At 41.8% G+C, this 17,278-nt stretch overlaps 1 long non-coding RNA gene across 8 annotated transcripts in view; it reads right to left on the reverse strand.

Annotated features, from left to right (window-relative positions):
• LOC112532097 overlaps positions 1-17,278 on the reverse strand; it is a 217,052-nt gene that overhangs the window by 37,596 nt on the left and 162,178 nt on the right. For all 8 annotated transcript variants that reach the window (XR_005858969.2, XR_005858968.2, XR_005858970.2 and 5 more), the window contains 2 exons: positions 11,029-11,130; positions 583-616 (listed from right to left, as the gene is read on the reverse strand). This is a non-coding gene — a long non-coding RNA (uncharacterized LOC112532097). The remainder of the gene's footprint in view (positions 1-582; positions 617-11,028; positions 11,131-17,278) is intronic.

Raw genomic sequence — 17,278 nt, forward strand, 5'->3', positions numbered from 1 at the left:
TGCCTCTATTTGTGTCGTATTTGGCCGTAAGTAAGGAATACAAATCATCTGCCTGGACTTTCCATCCTCCTAGCTAGGATTAGGATCCATGAGGTTGAGCTTAATTTACCCACTAACTTTCTTTATGACCTTGGGCAAGTATATTATTTCTTGCATCTACAACAATTCCCTGCTTCACAGGGCACAACTCAGATAAAATCTATTATGGATCATGTAGGACTGAAATACCCATAGAAGGGTTGCTGTCCTCTTCATAACTCATAGAAAAAAATAGGTTTTATTACATGTGAAGAGGAGGTCTTCCAGCTGGGACTGTGTGGGAAGGCACTGGGCGTGAGAAGAAAAGTTGAATGTGGGCAGGTGTGGGAAGGAGAAGAAAACAACAGATACTTTGAATTAACTGAAGGAAGATTTATTCGGTGATGTGATGGGGGAAGATACTCAAAAGAGAAGAAAATTGAAAGGATCTTAAGTAAAAGGAAGATTCTAGGGAGTGAGAATGTAGGAAAAAGTAATTTTGTGACACACAAAATGAGAGATGGGTCATAGCACTGTACAGATCAGAAAATAATACTTTCTTACCAGCAGCAGAGAAATACGAGAGGAAAACTTTGTCCTGCAAGATGAGAAGAGAAAGGAATATCAGTGAATGACAGAAATCAAACTTTAGCTTTGAGGTACTTCTGAGGATTTTCTTCTCTGGACCACTTTGAATCCTTCCACAAATTACTTATCTGTGAATCAGGTGAGCAAGGCTGGACCTCAAGGAGACTGCTCTAGCATTAGCGGAGAATTCCAAGGTCATCAAAGAGCTTTTGTCTCTTTTTTAAATTAAGTTGACTGTAAAAGCAAGTGTCCTCAAAGGGCTGCTCCAAAAGTAATGCCTCCTATTTTGTGATGTTGTCCCATGATATCAGAGGTGGATGTTGGAGGGATGGCAGTAGAGGTTGAACCTTCCCACCAATATCCCATTACATGTTGTTGCTATGTGACAGATGGCAGCAGAGGGGCACTCTGACACAATGGCATCTGACACAGAAGTGCGTATGTAGCAAAGGTCTGTCACTAAATTCCACCATGCGGAAAAAGTGGCACCCATTGACATTCACTGATGCTTGCTGAATGTTTATGGAGACCAAATAGTGGGTGTGAGCACAGTGAGGTGGTGGGTGGTGCTCTTCAGCAGTGGTGATAGTGACAGTGGGTCACCTCTGGTACAGACTGTTTCAAGCACAGCATCCAGGCTCTTGTTTAGCACTGGTGAAAATGCAGAGCTAATGGTGGTGACTATGTTGAAAAATAGTGTTTTGTACCTGGGAATTTCCTTTATCAAAAGTGCTATATCACTCTTTGTATCTGCTGCATTTTCCATGGAAATAAATAGGAGGCGTTACTTTCAGAGCAACCTACATATATTACATTCTCAGTCTTTTTCCTTCTGATCAGCAATAAAATGTTCAAAACATAAAAACCATCAACAGTCCCATTACAGCAAACTAAACAAACCAACACCCATGTGTGATCTATAAGAGCAACAAATTCCCACACAAAGCATCCCCTAAAGAAATGGTCAAGGTTACCTAAAGCAATTTTAATTGAGCTTTGCCCTTCTGCTTCATGCAGCTTTCCCCACAGCTCCCAAATGGAGCTCAGTGTAGGACCTGTTCACCTTGTCAAATAGGAATGGAGCTAAATGTCCCTGTAACTTAGTGAATAAAAACAATGGGCTTTGTAGGTGGTGACAGGGCAAGCAGTGTTAGCAGCCTCCCTTACCCATTGTTTCTAACCCAGTTGGCTACTTTGCATCTTACAATATCTGAGGTTCTCTATTCATGGGAAATGCTTTGGATGGTCCAGCTTCCCAACAGCCAGCTCGTGTTAATTTGAATCACTTTGGTTTGCTTTTCTCACTGTTGCTCTCACTGCCAAGGGCTGTCAAAACACATTGTCCTGCTTTCAGAAAAGAGCCACATACTGTGTCATGGAGAGATACAAAACACAGCTGATAAAACTACACAGCAGAGTTCAGCTGTCTTCCTAGTCTATGAATTTGAACAGCATTTTCCTATAGAAGAGTGTGAAAAAGCAGTTTTTACATTAAGTTAGTTTGTCTTTTTTCCCCCCCTCCACACAGAGCACCAGCTTCACTTTGCCACATCATATTGTATGTAGGTTTTTCTTTTAATTCTATTTTTCATCTTGGAGATATGATGCCATCTAGCCTAGCAGAAACATGAGCTGTTAGGCATCTTCCTCTCAGGAGAGTGGAGCTCTCCGTCCAAACAGTTGGGCTGGTCTAAGAAGTTTGCTTTTTGTTGCTCTTCGTCTTTGCTTATTGTCATACCATAAAGATGAAACACAGAACAAAGGGGTGATTCTGCATCTCCAACAACAGGCATTAAAAAACGAAGAAACGTTGTAGCCTGTTTAAATTTTACTCAGCACAAACTGATAGGAAAATAACAAGGTGTTTTTAACAAGGTGTCGTGCCAATTTGGCTTGTTATTCTTATCAATAAATTATCCTGGTGTCCTTTAAATTAAAAATTAAAAAAAAAAGGAAAAAGGCTTGAGCTGGACTGAGGTGCCAGCAAACGTTATAAACCAGTGGATAGCGGGTGGGTGGTGTGAAAACGTTTCATAACTGCTAACAGCAACCCTGTTGTGAACCAAACAGCTGTGCGCAGAACACAGGTGTGCTCGCACAACAAGGGCTATTCATGCCTTCCCACAGGGCGCTGGCCAGGTTTGCAGAGCCACAGCTGACCACATAAAGCATCAGAGATGGAAAAGGCTGAGAGTGAAATGTCCACTAAAAGTGTAAACACCGGATGCCACACAGGCACACGTGCACACACACAAATACACGTATGTGTTTAGCACGTCCTACTTGCTACTGAAATAAAGCAGGGATATAATGACTTGGGACTTTAATAGCAATGCTGTTTGCATGAGAAAAATAGGTAAGGAAGTACTGGGATACAGCACAAAACAACATATTCCTCTATTTTAATTGACTCTGTCATTTCAACAGATCATTCACATGGTGTATCCGAGACTTTTGTAATTAAAGACATTTAGAAGAGCTTTGTAATAAAGCTGGCAGAAAGATTACAGATTCGCTTCTCATGTGCATAACCTCCAAGATAAAAGATAAATTTCAGGAAAGTAATCTATTTTGATTAAAAATTAAAATCATTCGCATTTCATATGTTCTGCACAAAGCGTTTCTGCAGCATTTCTTCCACAAATATCAGTGCAGTAAAATGTTGGAGGAGGGAGGGTTGGTTTTGTTTCCTTTTTGTTTTTAAGCAGTTTTCTTATAAGATGGTTTTAAAAAAGAAAAAAAAACTATATGGAAAAGGAATGGTAATTAGAAACCCTTGGGTTCTAATTCAAGCTATAGAAATGCTGCTTTGGGCATTTAAATTGAACGCACAAGCAAACATTACAATTCAATTGCAAAAAGTAGAATTCCTTTGTGGAAAAGCACAGGACCTGCCCAAGTAGAGCTCCTCTATCAATTATATCTATTATGAAGAAGCAATTATTTGTTAAAAACATAGTCTCCATATCCGACATTTCAATCCAGATGGTACACATCAGGAAGGAATGTTAAAATGCCTTCCAATTGTAGATACATAAAAGTCATATCTTATTAAAAAAACAAGGCAATGGAAGTAAAACATAGCATAATCACAATGCTGACTGATATCTCTGCATTTAAAACTCTCCCCAGCTGGCCCGAGGGGAGATCTCACACAACACAAGCTGAGACACAGTGAAGCCCTGCCTGGCTCCCACCAGTGCTGGGACTCCTGGATTCACTTCCTCTTTCCAACCAGCACACAAACTAACAATGCTGCACAGGGTTTCTGTGCCGGTGACATTATGCACCTGGACACTCCTCCCATCCTCTGAGTACCCTTCTGCTCAAACAAGGTTAGGAATCCTCGCTCCTCTCTCTTTCAAAGGCATTTAAACATGGAATCACAAGTCTCGCTCCCAGCAGACACAGCGCCTCAGCCGAACAGTTAGAAACGCACAACAGCAGTGCAACAGCAGTGATAAAGTCACATTCAAGAAGCTGTTGCAGATGCGCAATTTTGGCCGCCACTGGTGGTGACCTAGATGTATATCTGGCCAACGCTTGGAGCGCGGCTGTTCTGCTCTTAGCAACAGCAGCTAGTGGTCAGCTTCCCCGAACCACGCTTCAGAAAGCAGTACGCACAGCCTCACTGTTTACAGCTTATGACCACTATCTAGGGTAAACTGAACATCCTCTCTCACCAACTACAAAGCCCTACAGAAATGCTTTTATCGCTGTCATCGTTGCTTTCTTCTAAGATGGTCCCAGCTGTCACAGGAAAAACAGGTCCCAAGATCAACCGAGATCAACAATTTGCATGTGTATTTTTGATGCCGCTTGACAATCTGATAAAATCCAGTGTTTATCACCATTAAAACACTTGCAACTGAAAAGTGGCCTGATGAAGACCCTCAGGTCTTTGCACATCCACTGAGCACAGGCAGCTGTGCTCCAGCAGGACCTGTGTTTCTCACGAGCCCTATTTGTGTCTACAGCCCTGACTGTCTCCAAGGGATGGAACACTTCCCGTACAAGGACAGGCTGAGAGAGCTGGGGCTGTTCAGCCTGGAGAAGAGATGGCTCCAGGGAGACTTCAGAGTGGTCTTCCAGTATCTAAAGGAGAGCTGTTAAGAAAGAAGGGGCAGATTCTTTAACAGGACCTGTTGTGATAGGGCAAGGGGAAATGGCTTCAAACTAAAAGAGGATACATTTTGACTGGCTATAAGGAAAAAGTTTTTTAAAATAAGAGTATTAAAGCGATGAAACTGGTGGATGCCCCATCCCTGGAGACATTTGAGATCAGGCTGGGGCTGGACAGGGCTCTGAGCAACCTGATTTAGCTGTAGGTGTCCCTGTTCATTGCAGGGGAGTTGGACTAGATAGCCTTTAAAGATCCCATCCAACTCAAATGATTCTACGATCTCAGGAAACCAGAGCATAACTCAGACTCTGCCTCCATACATTCCCTGCCCTCTCTGCCAAACCAGTGAAAAGTGCCTGGAGTGGCTGAGGTCCTCAGTTTATAACCTATAATCCAAGAAATTACGATCGTATTCAACCAAAGGAGTTAGTTCAGCTTCCTCTCAGTAGTACTCCTACAAGAGTCTACTGGTATTGCAGGTATTAATTAGTCACAGCTTTTTGTCTATAAAATGTGCTGCAGTAATTTAAGCAGTACTGAGGCAAAAATAGCATTAAGATTGGCTAGCAACTTATAATTATGAACATTTTCTTCGTCACAGCTTACTTAGAAGTGATTTACACTTGCCTCAAAATGTTGAGCAAACCTGAAGCAAACGCTCACAAAATTCTCAAGTTCCTTTTTGAGATTTCCTTGCAACCAAGAAATCCAGCTTCTTTCCAAAAGCATCAGAATTTGATATCTTCCAACAGAATAACATCTTGCTGCCTCGCAGCAAACCTTTAAGACGCTGTCCGGGGAATGAGAGTCAGCCAGAGAATTATGGGGCCACTGGACCTGTAATCTTTCATTGAGTACTGGCACCAAAGCTTTTGGCTTATGTGTGATATAAACTGTTTCAACTCCAGCCTTGAGAAAGTTCTATAAAAATTAGAACAGTTGAGGATCTGGCTCATTTGCACAATTGCGATGAGTTTATACTAGCTACATTTACGAAAAGTCTGACTGGTTTCAGCCTAAGCAGATCTAACACCTTTAAAGAGAAACCTTAACATTGGCATTCATATCTTAAACCTTCAAATCAGCCTTACAGAAACCCTATTTTCGTGCTTTTTCATGTGGAAATGAATTACTTGCTGTTCTTTTGTGTGATAATTTAGCTAAGCAACAATTATTACTTTGTGTCCTCAGCTGTGGAAAGGACAGAGTTGTTACTTCAGTTCATTCCCATTTCTTTCTCTCTCTGGATTTATAAATTACACTTTTGTGCGTGTGTGTGTGTCTTTATAAGCACTGTAAAGTATATATTGCTATAGAAATTCAGTTTCTAATCTCATGCACAGACAAAACTTTGCTCTAGCACTTTTTTTTTCAAAAATTGTTGATCCATTTTTCAAATGCAAATTCAAATTCTGCCATCTTTGGCCATCAGATCCTTTTGTTCCAGAACTGTGATTTTAAAAATAAGTCTTGAGAGAAAGCCTCTAGATAAATTAAATCGTGGGTTAATATAAATGATACAAAGTTGTCTTGATAACAGTAGATCGGTATACCTGAAAGTCACATATTACAGTGGTGTACACACATAGGAAATGCCACTGCAGAAATTCAAAGCCTGGTACAAATGACGCTAACCACTTCTCAGAAGCAATTACCTTCAAATGAGAAAATGTGAAGAAATAGCACCAACTGCAGCAAACAAAAACCCCACCAGTTATTTAAAGAAAATTGCACACAGCAATGCTGCCAAGATGCCACAGTGTCTCCATCACAGTCAGAGGTGAATGGCTTCTGTAGGCTTGGATTCTTTTCCCACTGCCCACATGTTCAATTTTACTCAACAGCAAGCCCTGTTTGTCCCTTATTTACCTTCTAAAGCAAAGCCCACATTGGTGGGAATGAACACCGAGGTGACACTTAGAAAAAAGCAACATCATTTGAACAGCTGTAGACAGTCTGTTATTTATCAGAAATTTTAACAAAGGCCAAAGAAAAAAGCAGCAGTTGAGTAGAGAGCGAGTCCTGCCCTAGCACAGCTGTTACACAAGATGGGAAAATTTCAAAACGAGAAAGTAAACACCACTCTATATTCTAGCAAAGAGGGAAAGAGATTTTTCTTCCCAATCCTTGGAAATGGCAAACTTAACACTAATGAAATGCAAACGCCACCCCCTAAATCCCTGAATATAAAAAAAGGATGAGGTTGTGATTCTTTTCTTGTGGCATTACTTTACCCACAATACCCACAGACAGAGAAGCTCTGAGTGCTGGAGCAGCCCCTCACTGTCAGGAGCCAGTATTCCTGTGGGATCACAGTGAGGAATTCACAACTGTTCCCCTACTGCATCCAGGTACAAACCAATGGCAGACCTAGCGTGGACCAATCTGGCTCAGCTTCCCCGTCATTTAGAAGCACACATCCCTCAGTGGTGCTCACATACTACTCAGGATAGCAAATGCACTGAAGGAAAATAACCCCAAACCTCTGACAGAATGCAAGGGGTACTTTTTAAGTAAGCTTCCCTGCCATGGCAGAAGGCAAGCAGAGTACAGCTTTGCACCAGGAAGCATGTGAACCCTCAGCGTTGGGCCTAGACACACAAAAGCATTTACAAGCCCTCTGTGAAGCAGTGTGGGCCTCAAAACAACAACCCAGCGCTGCAGAGATTTGAGGGGTGTCCCACTGCTTGCCCACCAGGACACAGACCTTTAAGGGACACATGGGGCCTGTCTTGGGGGTGAGCAGTCTGTGGAGCAGCACTCACCAGTCCATACACCAGGTGGCACAGGCAAACTGGATGTTGCTCAGTAACTGAGGAGCTAGTTAACAGGAGATAATTAACAAGGGGGAGGGGACTGATTGCTTCATATGATGCTGCATTCTATGTATAGAAGTTTTCTTACTACTGTTATTTCTGGGACAAAAACAAGGCACAGAGATCACAGAATTGCACAGGTTGGAAAAGGCCTTAAAGATCATCAAGTCCAACAGCAGCCTAACCATACTATCCTAACAACCCACTGCTAAATCATGTCCCTGAGCACCACATCCAAATGGTTTTAAACACATTCAGGGATGGTGACTCAACAAGCATCTATGAGAGCAGATGTGTTTCATAGATGCATATGCCACACAACACAGTCACAGCAGAAACCAGGCACTGGGCAATATAGGCCATGGACAATTTCTGTACATCAGTCATATCCTTTGAGAATTTTTCTTTCAAAGCAAAAGAAAAAGGCATAGCACCACAGGAACAACCATAACCTACTAGTCAGAGGATATCTAGGAGACACTGGGCCTCAGATCTGAATTTTCTACCTCCCATTTGAATGCCCAAGTCACTGATTCAGGGGTATTCTGGGCTAAGCTTTATCTGTCTCCTTTGTTGGAATGGCTTCATTTTGTGTAAACAATCAGATATTAACTGGAGAGGGAATCTCACTCATAATCTTCCACCTCCCATAAAGTTCTTCACTGTATAAAGTCAGCCTTTTTCTCCACGATTTAAAGTATATTCATTTTTATGAACAAGAACAGCTTCTATGTGGAGAAGAGAAAGGCCCATGAGCTTGAAGAGTCTCTTCAGTGAACTACATTTCTCACCCTGCCCTAACCACAGGGATGCTGGTGAAGCTGAGTACGCTCCAGGATAGGAGGAGCACCTTGACTAGAAACTCGTTAGTATTGTTACAGTCAATGCATCCCACGGAAAACTCTGGCTTATGACAATCTGACATTTGCCAACGAAAAACTGTTTAGTCAGAATATTTTTCTGACCATCATTCCCCTTCACTCTGTTGTACAGCAATTTCCCCCTGTTATTTAGCAAGCAGCAATGTGCTGGAGTGCACTGAATGCACTATGCCTTATATCATACCCCAAAGGTCCAAAGTAATACGCCAAAGAAATAACACTCTAGCTGTGTTTCTGAATTTCAGCTTAGTTATAACACCATGGGCAATAAGAAAACTCAAGGTTCCAGTTACTAATAGAAATTTTATTATCCTCTGAAAGGGGAATTTTTAATCATTCGCTTGCAATATTTTCCTTTTTAAAACAAATATTCACGTTTCTAGGAATTGCTAACTACCGTGCTTATGAAATGGAGCCCATTTGTGCTGTGTCTAGGGAAGGATATGAAAACATGATGCACAAACCAGGAAAAAATATTGGCTGGAAAGTCTGTGTTCCTAAAGACAACCAAGGATAACATTTAACCAGAAACTGGTTTTGACATTCTGCTGTCAGTAGTTCCCTTAAGCAGTGGAGCCTCTCAGTCTGCAAATAAAATCCTGATTCATAAAAATGCATACACTGAAGAGGTATATCAATCTGCCAAGTATTTTCAGAAAACTTAATGAGAAAATGACCTTTCAAAAACTGATTTCCAAAACTCCAAAGCCTGTTTTTATACATGCAAACCGATATACACGCACATATAGATCTAATGCATGATTTTATAGGTTTCGTTCCAATTTCAGTGTAAAATCTAGCTCTTATTAGGAGAGAAGGATTAGCATCTACACGTTAGCCAGGTGGTTACAGAACTTGCCTGTATGAAAAATGATAGGTTAAATCCCCTTTATACTAATTGCATCCACAGCAGCACTTGCATATACAACCTCACATGTATTTCAGCTTTGACACTGAAAGCACGTTAGCTCAAAGTTAACTTAGGACATCCATGCCTTTATCCAAAAAAAGCTAAGGCATTTTTGCTCGATTTTCTCTTATCCATCAACTGCTCACTAGAGGCTCAGCGTGTATTTTTCTGTTCACAAATTATGTCAGTTGAAACATACAAGCTGCAAAATAGAAGAGATGAAAATAAAGATAGCAAAACTAACGCCCCCACCTTGAATTTAAGTCATCAGTGAAACGTGATATATTCTTGATTCTGAACGAATTTCATTTAACAGAAAACATTGCCTGTTGCTCTGCTAAAATAACTTCTGGGTTTTCTTTTCAAAGGATTCTCCCATCACCAGTAGGTCACTCTGCCATACATGCAGCACTCTGTACACCTTCTATAGCAAAAAAAAAAGCTATGTATATCTACATCTTCATACAAAATACTGACTCCAGGATCCATTACTACTATTATTTTGTATGTTTCAAGAGTGAACCTTGCATTTTGCAAATCCCCGATGGACATGTTTGATAGCAGAAACTTTTCCTTGCAGGGTACATCATTCATGTGAAATCCCTGAGCTGTGAGCTGCTGCAGCCTGGGACTGCACACTGCATGGGAGCCCTGCCCCTGTACCATCTATGGGCATCTCCTGCCAGCCTCTGCCAGAAACAGGACACCAAGCTGGGGAGAGCTTTCACTAAAATGGCCCTTCTACTGCTTTTTTGCAAGATACAGGAACTCAAACATGTACCTCTGCAAAATTTCCTCCCTTTCCTCTACTCCTCCATGCTCCCATAAAGTTACCACACTCCCAGTTCCATAGATTTTCTCACCAGATTTTTTCATCCTAAATCCCTGTCAAATTATAATCAGCCTCCCAGGACCAGCCATATCTGACTACAACAAGTGAGGGCCTCAGACTTATTTCTTTTATTAACCTAGTAGTGCAATGCTCCTCCTGCCTAATATTTTACCAGAGCATCTTTCAGAAGCATTAGCAGAAGGTTACACAGTCCTCCTTGATTATTCCAGACCTTAAATTTATTATGCCCCTATCACATACAGGTATCAGAGTCAACTGCAGGTTTGTAATTGCTCTCAGTGGGAGAAGGTTCAAGCCCTTTATTTCTTCCTTAGAAGGATACTGGGCCCAATCCAATTCAGGCCAGGCTCATACTGTTTTGTTCTCTAAAAATCCACATCCCTATTTTTATATTAATTCTAGCTACAAAATAACCATCTTTCTCTCTGGCCCTTAACCATATAGATAACCTTTCTGTTTTCCAGCAAATAAATGTGTAGCAGAACATAATATTAATTAAAAGGCAGCATACATTTGATTTAAGAATCAAATAAAAATAGGATGGTATCAGCAAAGAAATAAATCCTGAATATGGTTCATCATATAAACAGTGGGTAAAATCAGAGTGTAGCTGTGAGCCAGTACCAGCAACACGCACTCTCTCCTCTGATGCAGATGTCATCATCCAGCTGTGTCATTGCCTGAATGCAGAGGTTGAATACTTGCCCATCACGAGCAGCTTCACTTACCCTCACATCCCTGTTACGTCCTGCCAACCTGCTCAGAAGGTGAAGAGCCCGGGGAGCCTTGCTGTGGGGGCCCTGGACTTGGTGGTGTAATGAGTAATACAAAATACTCACCGCTACACATGTGTATACATCCCCTGTAGTTGAACTCCAGCAAGTTTGCATCTGGGTGTTTTCATAAAGGAAGATGCATTTGTCTTCCCCATTTGTGGTTCTCTGTGAAAACAAACTTCAATGTTTATTTTTTCCAAGACACCTAAGCAATAGGTGGGGTTCTGTGGGAGAAAGCCAAAACAAATAATAATGGCTGGGGAGGGGGACAGAAGTCATGGATCTGCTGCCACTTTTGTTCAGGCTTGATGGAGCTCCCAGGAATCCAAGCTTTAACAGTAGGTCAGAAGTGCAAATGGTCACCATGTAAGCTTCGTTTTCACACACTGGGAGTCTTCAAAAGCTACCTCTCCAAAAATATGCCTTCATTACTCAAATCTTCCCCCTGGGAATCCCACACAGTAATTGCTTCCAAAGAGGAAAATCAGGAGAGTTCTTCACTGGACAGAAAGATGCAATACTAAGGTTTAGGATGTGATTATCATGGAAAAGATGGTTGATTTAGGAATTAACCTGTGACAAGTCACTTGATTTTCTTCATAATCTGCACTGCAAAGGATACTGCTCTTTCCAGTCCCTCAGTATTGAGTTTAAACAAGAAGAATAAAATCAGCTTACCACACCTGCCAAACTCAGTGGCTGTTTTTTTCCTACCGTTTACTGAATTTCAACTTTACTACATTCTCAGCAGAAAGCAATGGAGGGTACTAAACCTAGATTTGGGGCCATTCTATGTTTAGAAATCTTTCATAGATCAGGGCTTTGGGATAAGGAATTTTCATGTAGTGATATCAGAAGATTTAGAATGTAAACATATGTTCATGTACCTGTTTTTTATACAGCAACTAACCAAGCTGAGCTGGGATGATAAATATTAAAAAGTCTAATTTGTGTTGGTGAACTAAAATGCCTAACAGTCAAAAGCTCATTGCATGATATACAGCACTACTGAACAAAGTTAACATGGGATGGATGTCATAATTCTGTATTTTCAGAACCTAAAATGCTTTTATTTCATTGACATGTCATTTTAACACTAAATTTCCTGTCTTAGATTCTTGTTTTAGAGTTAATTTCAATACACGTGTAATGTATAGTATGCTCCACCACAAATTACTCTTAAGAACCCAAATATTGGTGTCAATATTTGTAAGAACTATGATGCAGTGCTTTGTTTTACATGTATTTAGACACACCTTATTTTTTATATTTAAGGACTTCTACATTACTGCAGCTCTGAAATCTCAACAGTTTACATGCTGAACTGCCGGAGAGAGGCCCTGGGAAGCACAAAACCTCAACAATGATGCCATGGCATGGCAGAAAGATTCAAACTGAGGACGTTCGTGAAAAGGTTTTCGCTGAGTCAAAGAGATTTTGTGAGACTCCAGCCCAGTATAGCATGATTATGGCAAAACTATTAGGGCAGCTCAGTTTCCACAGCACAATCATATTTGCAGTATATGCATAAAAAGCGTGACAATAAAGACTATTTAGGTTACAATTACAAAACCTAGAATGCTCAGCAATCCAGGGAGCTTTCACTGTTTCCTATAACAACCTGATCACACTTTTTAAGATCTGTCATAATAAGGAAACAGTTGCAGCATCGATGTGCTTAAAACTTTGCTTATGTGATCAGTCCATTTTACAAATTGCCAATTAGTCATGTTCATGCAGTTACTACTACAAATTTGCTGGAATAAATGAATAAAATAACAACAGCTTTGATTTTCTCATTTTTTAATCTTCTGCTACTTGATCCTTGGGAAATCGAGATTTTGAAAGCACTCAGCATGCTGATTTAAAATATGGAACCTGGAATTTGCCCAAAATGATGATATCCTCATAAAAAGGCAGGCTGGTCAAATTTGTTAGTATGAAGCATAGACATCCAGGCTTTAAAGAGCCATGTGCTGTGAAGAGTCTCACATTGACATGGCTTTAAAGGTCACATACGTACTCTGCCTCAGTCAAACCCCAAGGGATGCTGTGGCTAAGCACACAAGATGTTCAGATACTACAATTAGGTTTAAATGGGCATATGGCAGAAGAAATCTGTTCCCATAGGAGGAGGAAAAGGAGAAGTAATATCACAAGCAAAATTAAGAAAAATCAGGATGGCAGCATATTACTAAACTAATAGAAGGGAGGATACAAAAGGGAGGAGGTTGAGTTGCAGGGAGACGCTTGAAATTAAGAAACCGATTGTAGGGGCATGTTCGGCATTCATGCTGACCTTCAGATGGAGAAAAATGTCATTCCTTTTCATTTGTTTGGATTTGGGTACTTTTCACATTTATCTAGTGTTTTAGGTACAAGGCAGCTCATCTCAAAAACAAGCTTGGATTGAAAGCTTAATAAATGTGGGTGTTCACACAGGACAAAGAAGTAAATAAGCAAGTAAAAGAACAAGATTTTTTCCTCCTGTTCAAAGAGAAGCTGTCCTCATCCACTGGCCTCCAGCTCTCTTAATCTCCCAGATACCCCTGTCTCCACGCGCCAGGCCTCCTTTGTAGAGCAGAAGTTAATTTTACTAACAAGTTTGGACCCAAATCTAAGGCACTTCTTGGGTAGTCCTCTCCTTGGGCTAGTAAGATACAAATCAGTCTTAGAAAGAAGGAAAATTTTGTGCAATAGTTTTTCTTCTGCAATGTCTGCTCTCTAAAAGCACAGTTCCAAATGCAGAGAGGCTTGTTTGTCTTCCAGAATGCATTTTGGGATAGCTCTTATCTCTCCTGTATCAATAAAAGTAAAAGCAGGAGGGCTGTGGCCTCCACAGGGAGTATCTAGCAGCCCTGTCCCAGCCACAAGCTGGTGGAGCTGAGTATGGGGTGGGAAGAGGAGAGTCCAAGAGAGAGAGTCCCAAGGGAGACGGGCAAAAGTGTCCTCCTGAAAGCATCACTGAGTTTGAGCTCTGACCCTGGAGAGCGATGCACGGTGCAGACTGAGGGTACCCATGCTGTGACTTGGAAGGACTGTACCTTGTCCTTCATCCCAACTTTTAGACTTTTGTGGTCCATTTGTTTGCTTTGTTTTCCTTAACAGCACGTTCTAACAAGATTATTTTAATTAGAGTCGTATCTATATACAACTTTGACTGCATCTTAATGAAGGGCTTTTTTTTTGTTTTGTTTTGTTGGCTTTTTTTCAGTCTGGCATTTTTAATTTATAGCGAAAATATCTAATTACCAAAGAAAATATAATGAAATCAACTAAATGTGAAACGACAAACAGCAATTCCAATTAGCAGGGGGACTGATAAAAGAATTTACATTTCCAAAGCTAGAGCCAGATACTTTTTCTTATTATGTTACCTGCTATTCATTCCATGCTATCAAAGCTCCTTTGCACAACAGAGAAGCATTTACAAATTTCACCTGAGAATCTTCCCCCAGATAAGCAGCACAGAGGGGGAAGAAGGAGTGGGCAGCAAAGAGAGAAGAAACTGTGTAAGTTCCAATGAAAGCTCGACAGAAGAAAACTTAGAGATATTTACTTCGTAAATGTTGTCTGTAGAGCAGAGTTGTGATGCAACTGCAGCTTCTCAGCCTCCTGTGAAACACTTTGCCTGCACGTGGGCAAAACTATGCCAGGAGACATCTGATGACTGCTGCTTTCATTGACTTTGCTTCCACAAAGACACATCATCTACCACGATGTCACTCTGCATACACTGTGAGAAGCTGCACCCAGTTTTTTTGTACTGATTCCCGGTTACCAAGTGGAGATCCCACAAGTGTGTGGACTGTTGTGCACAAAGCAGCTGCACCACCCCTGCATCCACCAGACACACGCTGGAAGCAATTAGCCCAATGCAATTTCCAACAAGATTGAATTTCAGGCTCAATGTTGAAGAAAAACACCTCTTTTCTACATAAAAATGGGAATTTAACAGATTTTAGATGGGAAACTACAGTTGTAATGGCAATGCTCTGGCTCTTATCACAGTAAATGCCAGTCTCAAAACTCAGTTCCACAGCACATTTTAGCTTTGTCAGTCATAATGTTCAGACAGAGTAAGGCAGGGATGTTTTCACATTTCAACTTTCCTTCCTACAAGCCCAAAGTCTAAAACCCTACCTGTTTCTTCTTAAAGGGAGCTTCCAAGCAGGAGGGGTACTGACTTTTTACATAATCTGATAGTGACAGGACAAGGAGGAATCGCTTTAAACTAAAATAGGTGAGATTTAGTTTAGATGTTAGAAAGAGATTTTTTATTCAGATGGTGGTGAGGCCCTGGCACAGCTGCCCAAAGAGCTGTGGATGCCCCATCCCTGGAGGTGCTCAAGGCTGGGCTGGGTGGGCCCTGGGCAGCCTGAGCTGGTGGGGGGGCAGCCAGCCTACATAAGTGGGTTGGAACAAGGTGATCTTTAAGGTCCCCTCCAACCTAAGCCATTCTATGATTCTATGATTTCTAACCTTTCATGAGAAACCAAAAACACTCTATTGAAGAAAAAAAATAAGAGTAGAAGGTGGCCATTCATTTTCATCGTGCTGTTTTTGGTAGGAATTTCTCCCCTTCCTGCTGCCTCCCACCTCTCCTGGCTCCATCCAGCTGGTTCTGGAGGCAGCAGTGCCCACCACGATTGCCCCACAGGAGCAGGAGGCACAGAAGCTAAATGCCCCCATTTCAGGCCTGTTGGGAGCATCCCCTTAAAGCGTAATATTGCGTAGGACAGATAGAGCTATCAATAATACTATACACCACCAGCTCTGATGACACTGCCAAAGAAAAGCACAGAGCTCATTTTATCCTTCTCCTCAGTCCCCTCTGAATCTGCATTTTGATCTGTTTCATCTTTTCTTATCTTGTTTGCTTTGTATTTTCTGCTTCCTGTCTCAAAACTTTGGTCAACGCTGCTGTGTGCTGCAAGGAAGACGCTCTGCTCCCCAGAGCTGCCGGTAATTCAGCGGTGTGGGAACTGATTCATGTAGTCACATGTAATTTGTATAGCACTTTGGGACCCTTCTGGAAGAAAGATGCTATAGATCAGCAAGATCATTTGCATTACAAAGGTTCTGGTGGCTGTTTCTTGAATTAGACACTTCAGATTTGTATTACGTTTCCACGTCAGAAGAAATAGGAGACAAAATGGAGAAAAGACTTTTCCCCAAAGTCAGATATGCATGCTATACATTAACTACTGTTCTTTTCCACTTCCAAAAACCACCTATTTTCCAGATTCTGTTCCACTGTTTAAAATCAAACCTTCTGAACACTGAAATTAAGGTGTTGCATTTTGAGTTTAACGTCAACGTTGCTCTCCTGCAGCAGCAACAACCCCAGAGGCAACTCCAAGAATGCAGCTTCCCAGACCTCTAGATGAAGAAACACAGTCAAACTCTCTGGTTGGAATCCCCCAGTTGCAGGGGACAGCATTCATCAGTGCCTTATGAAAACCAGTGTCCAAGAAGGGCCAGTCAGGTTGCTCTCACACAAGATACCGGGATGCCTTTTCTTGGGGAAAAAGGAACCTGAAGAAAAAGGGGACTGAAGTGTGCTCTTGCAGCTCGGAAAGCAAATGGTATCCTAGGCTCCATCATGAGAGGGGTGGCCAGCAGGGACAGGGAGGTGATTGTCCCTCTCTACTCTGCTCTTGTGAGGCCCCATCTAAAGTACTGTGTCCAGGTATGGAGCCCCCAGTACAAGAAAGACAGAGAGCTGTTGGAGAGGGTCCAGAGGAGGGCCACAAAGATGATCAGGGGGCTGAAGCACCTCCCCTACGAGGACAGGCTGAGGGAGCTGGGCTTATTCAGCCTGGAGAAGAGAAGGCTTTGGGGTGACCTCATTGCAGCCTTTCAGTACCTGAAGGGAGCCTATAAACAGGAAGGGAATAAACTCTTTGAAAGGGTAGATAACAGCAGGACAAGGGGGAATGGTTTTAAATTGAAAGAGAGAAGATTTAGGTTGGATGTTAGGGGGAAGTTCTTTACCAGGAGAGTGGTGAGGTGCTGGAACGGGCTGCCCAGAGGGGTTGTGGATGCCCCATCCCTGGAGGTGTTCAAGGCCAGGTTGGATGAGGCCCTGGGCAACCTGGTCTAGTAAATGGGGAGGTTGGTGGCCCTGCCCGGCAGGGGGGTTGGAGACTCATGATCCTTGAGGTCCCTTCCAGCCCAGGCCATTCTGTGATTCTGTGTGATCTGTGAATGAAAGAAACACAACATTTTCTCCAAAAAGATCTTTGTAATAGAAAGAAAGGGTTAATATGAAGAGAAGCTTAAGGAAAGTCATTGCTGAATCCTCTGCCCC

The sequence above is a fragment of the Gallus gallus genome, chromosome 3 (genome assembly GCF_016699485.2).
Source record: "Gallus gallus isolate bGalGal1 chromosome 3, bGalGal1.mat.broiler.GRCg7b, whole genome shotgun sequence".
Classification (NCBI taxonomy): Eukaryota; Metazoa; Chordata; class Aves; order Galliformes; family Phasianidae; genus Gallus; species Gallus gallus.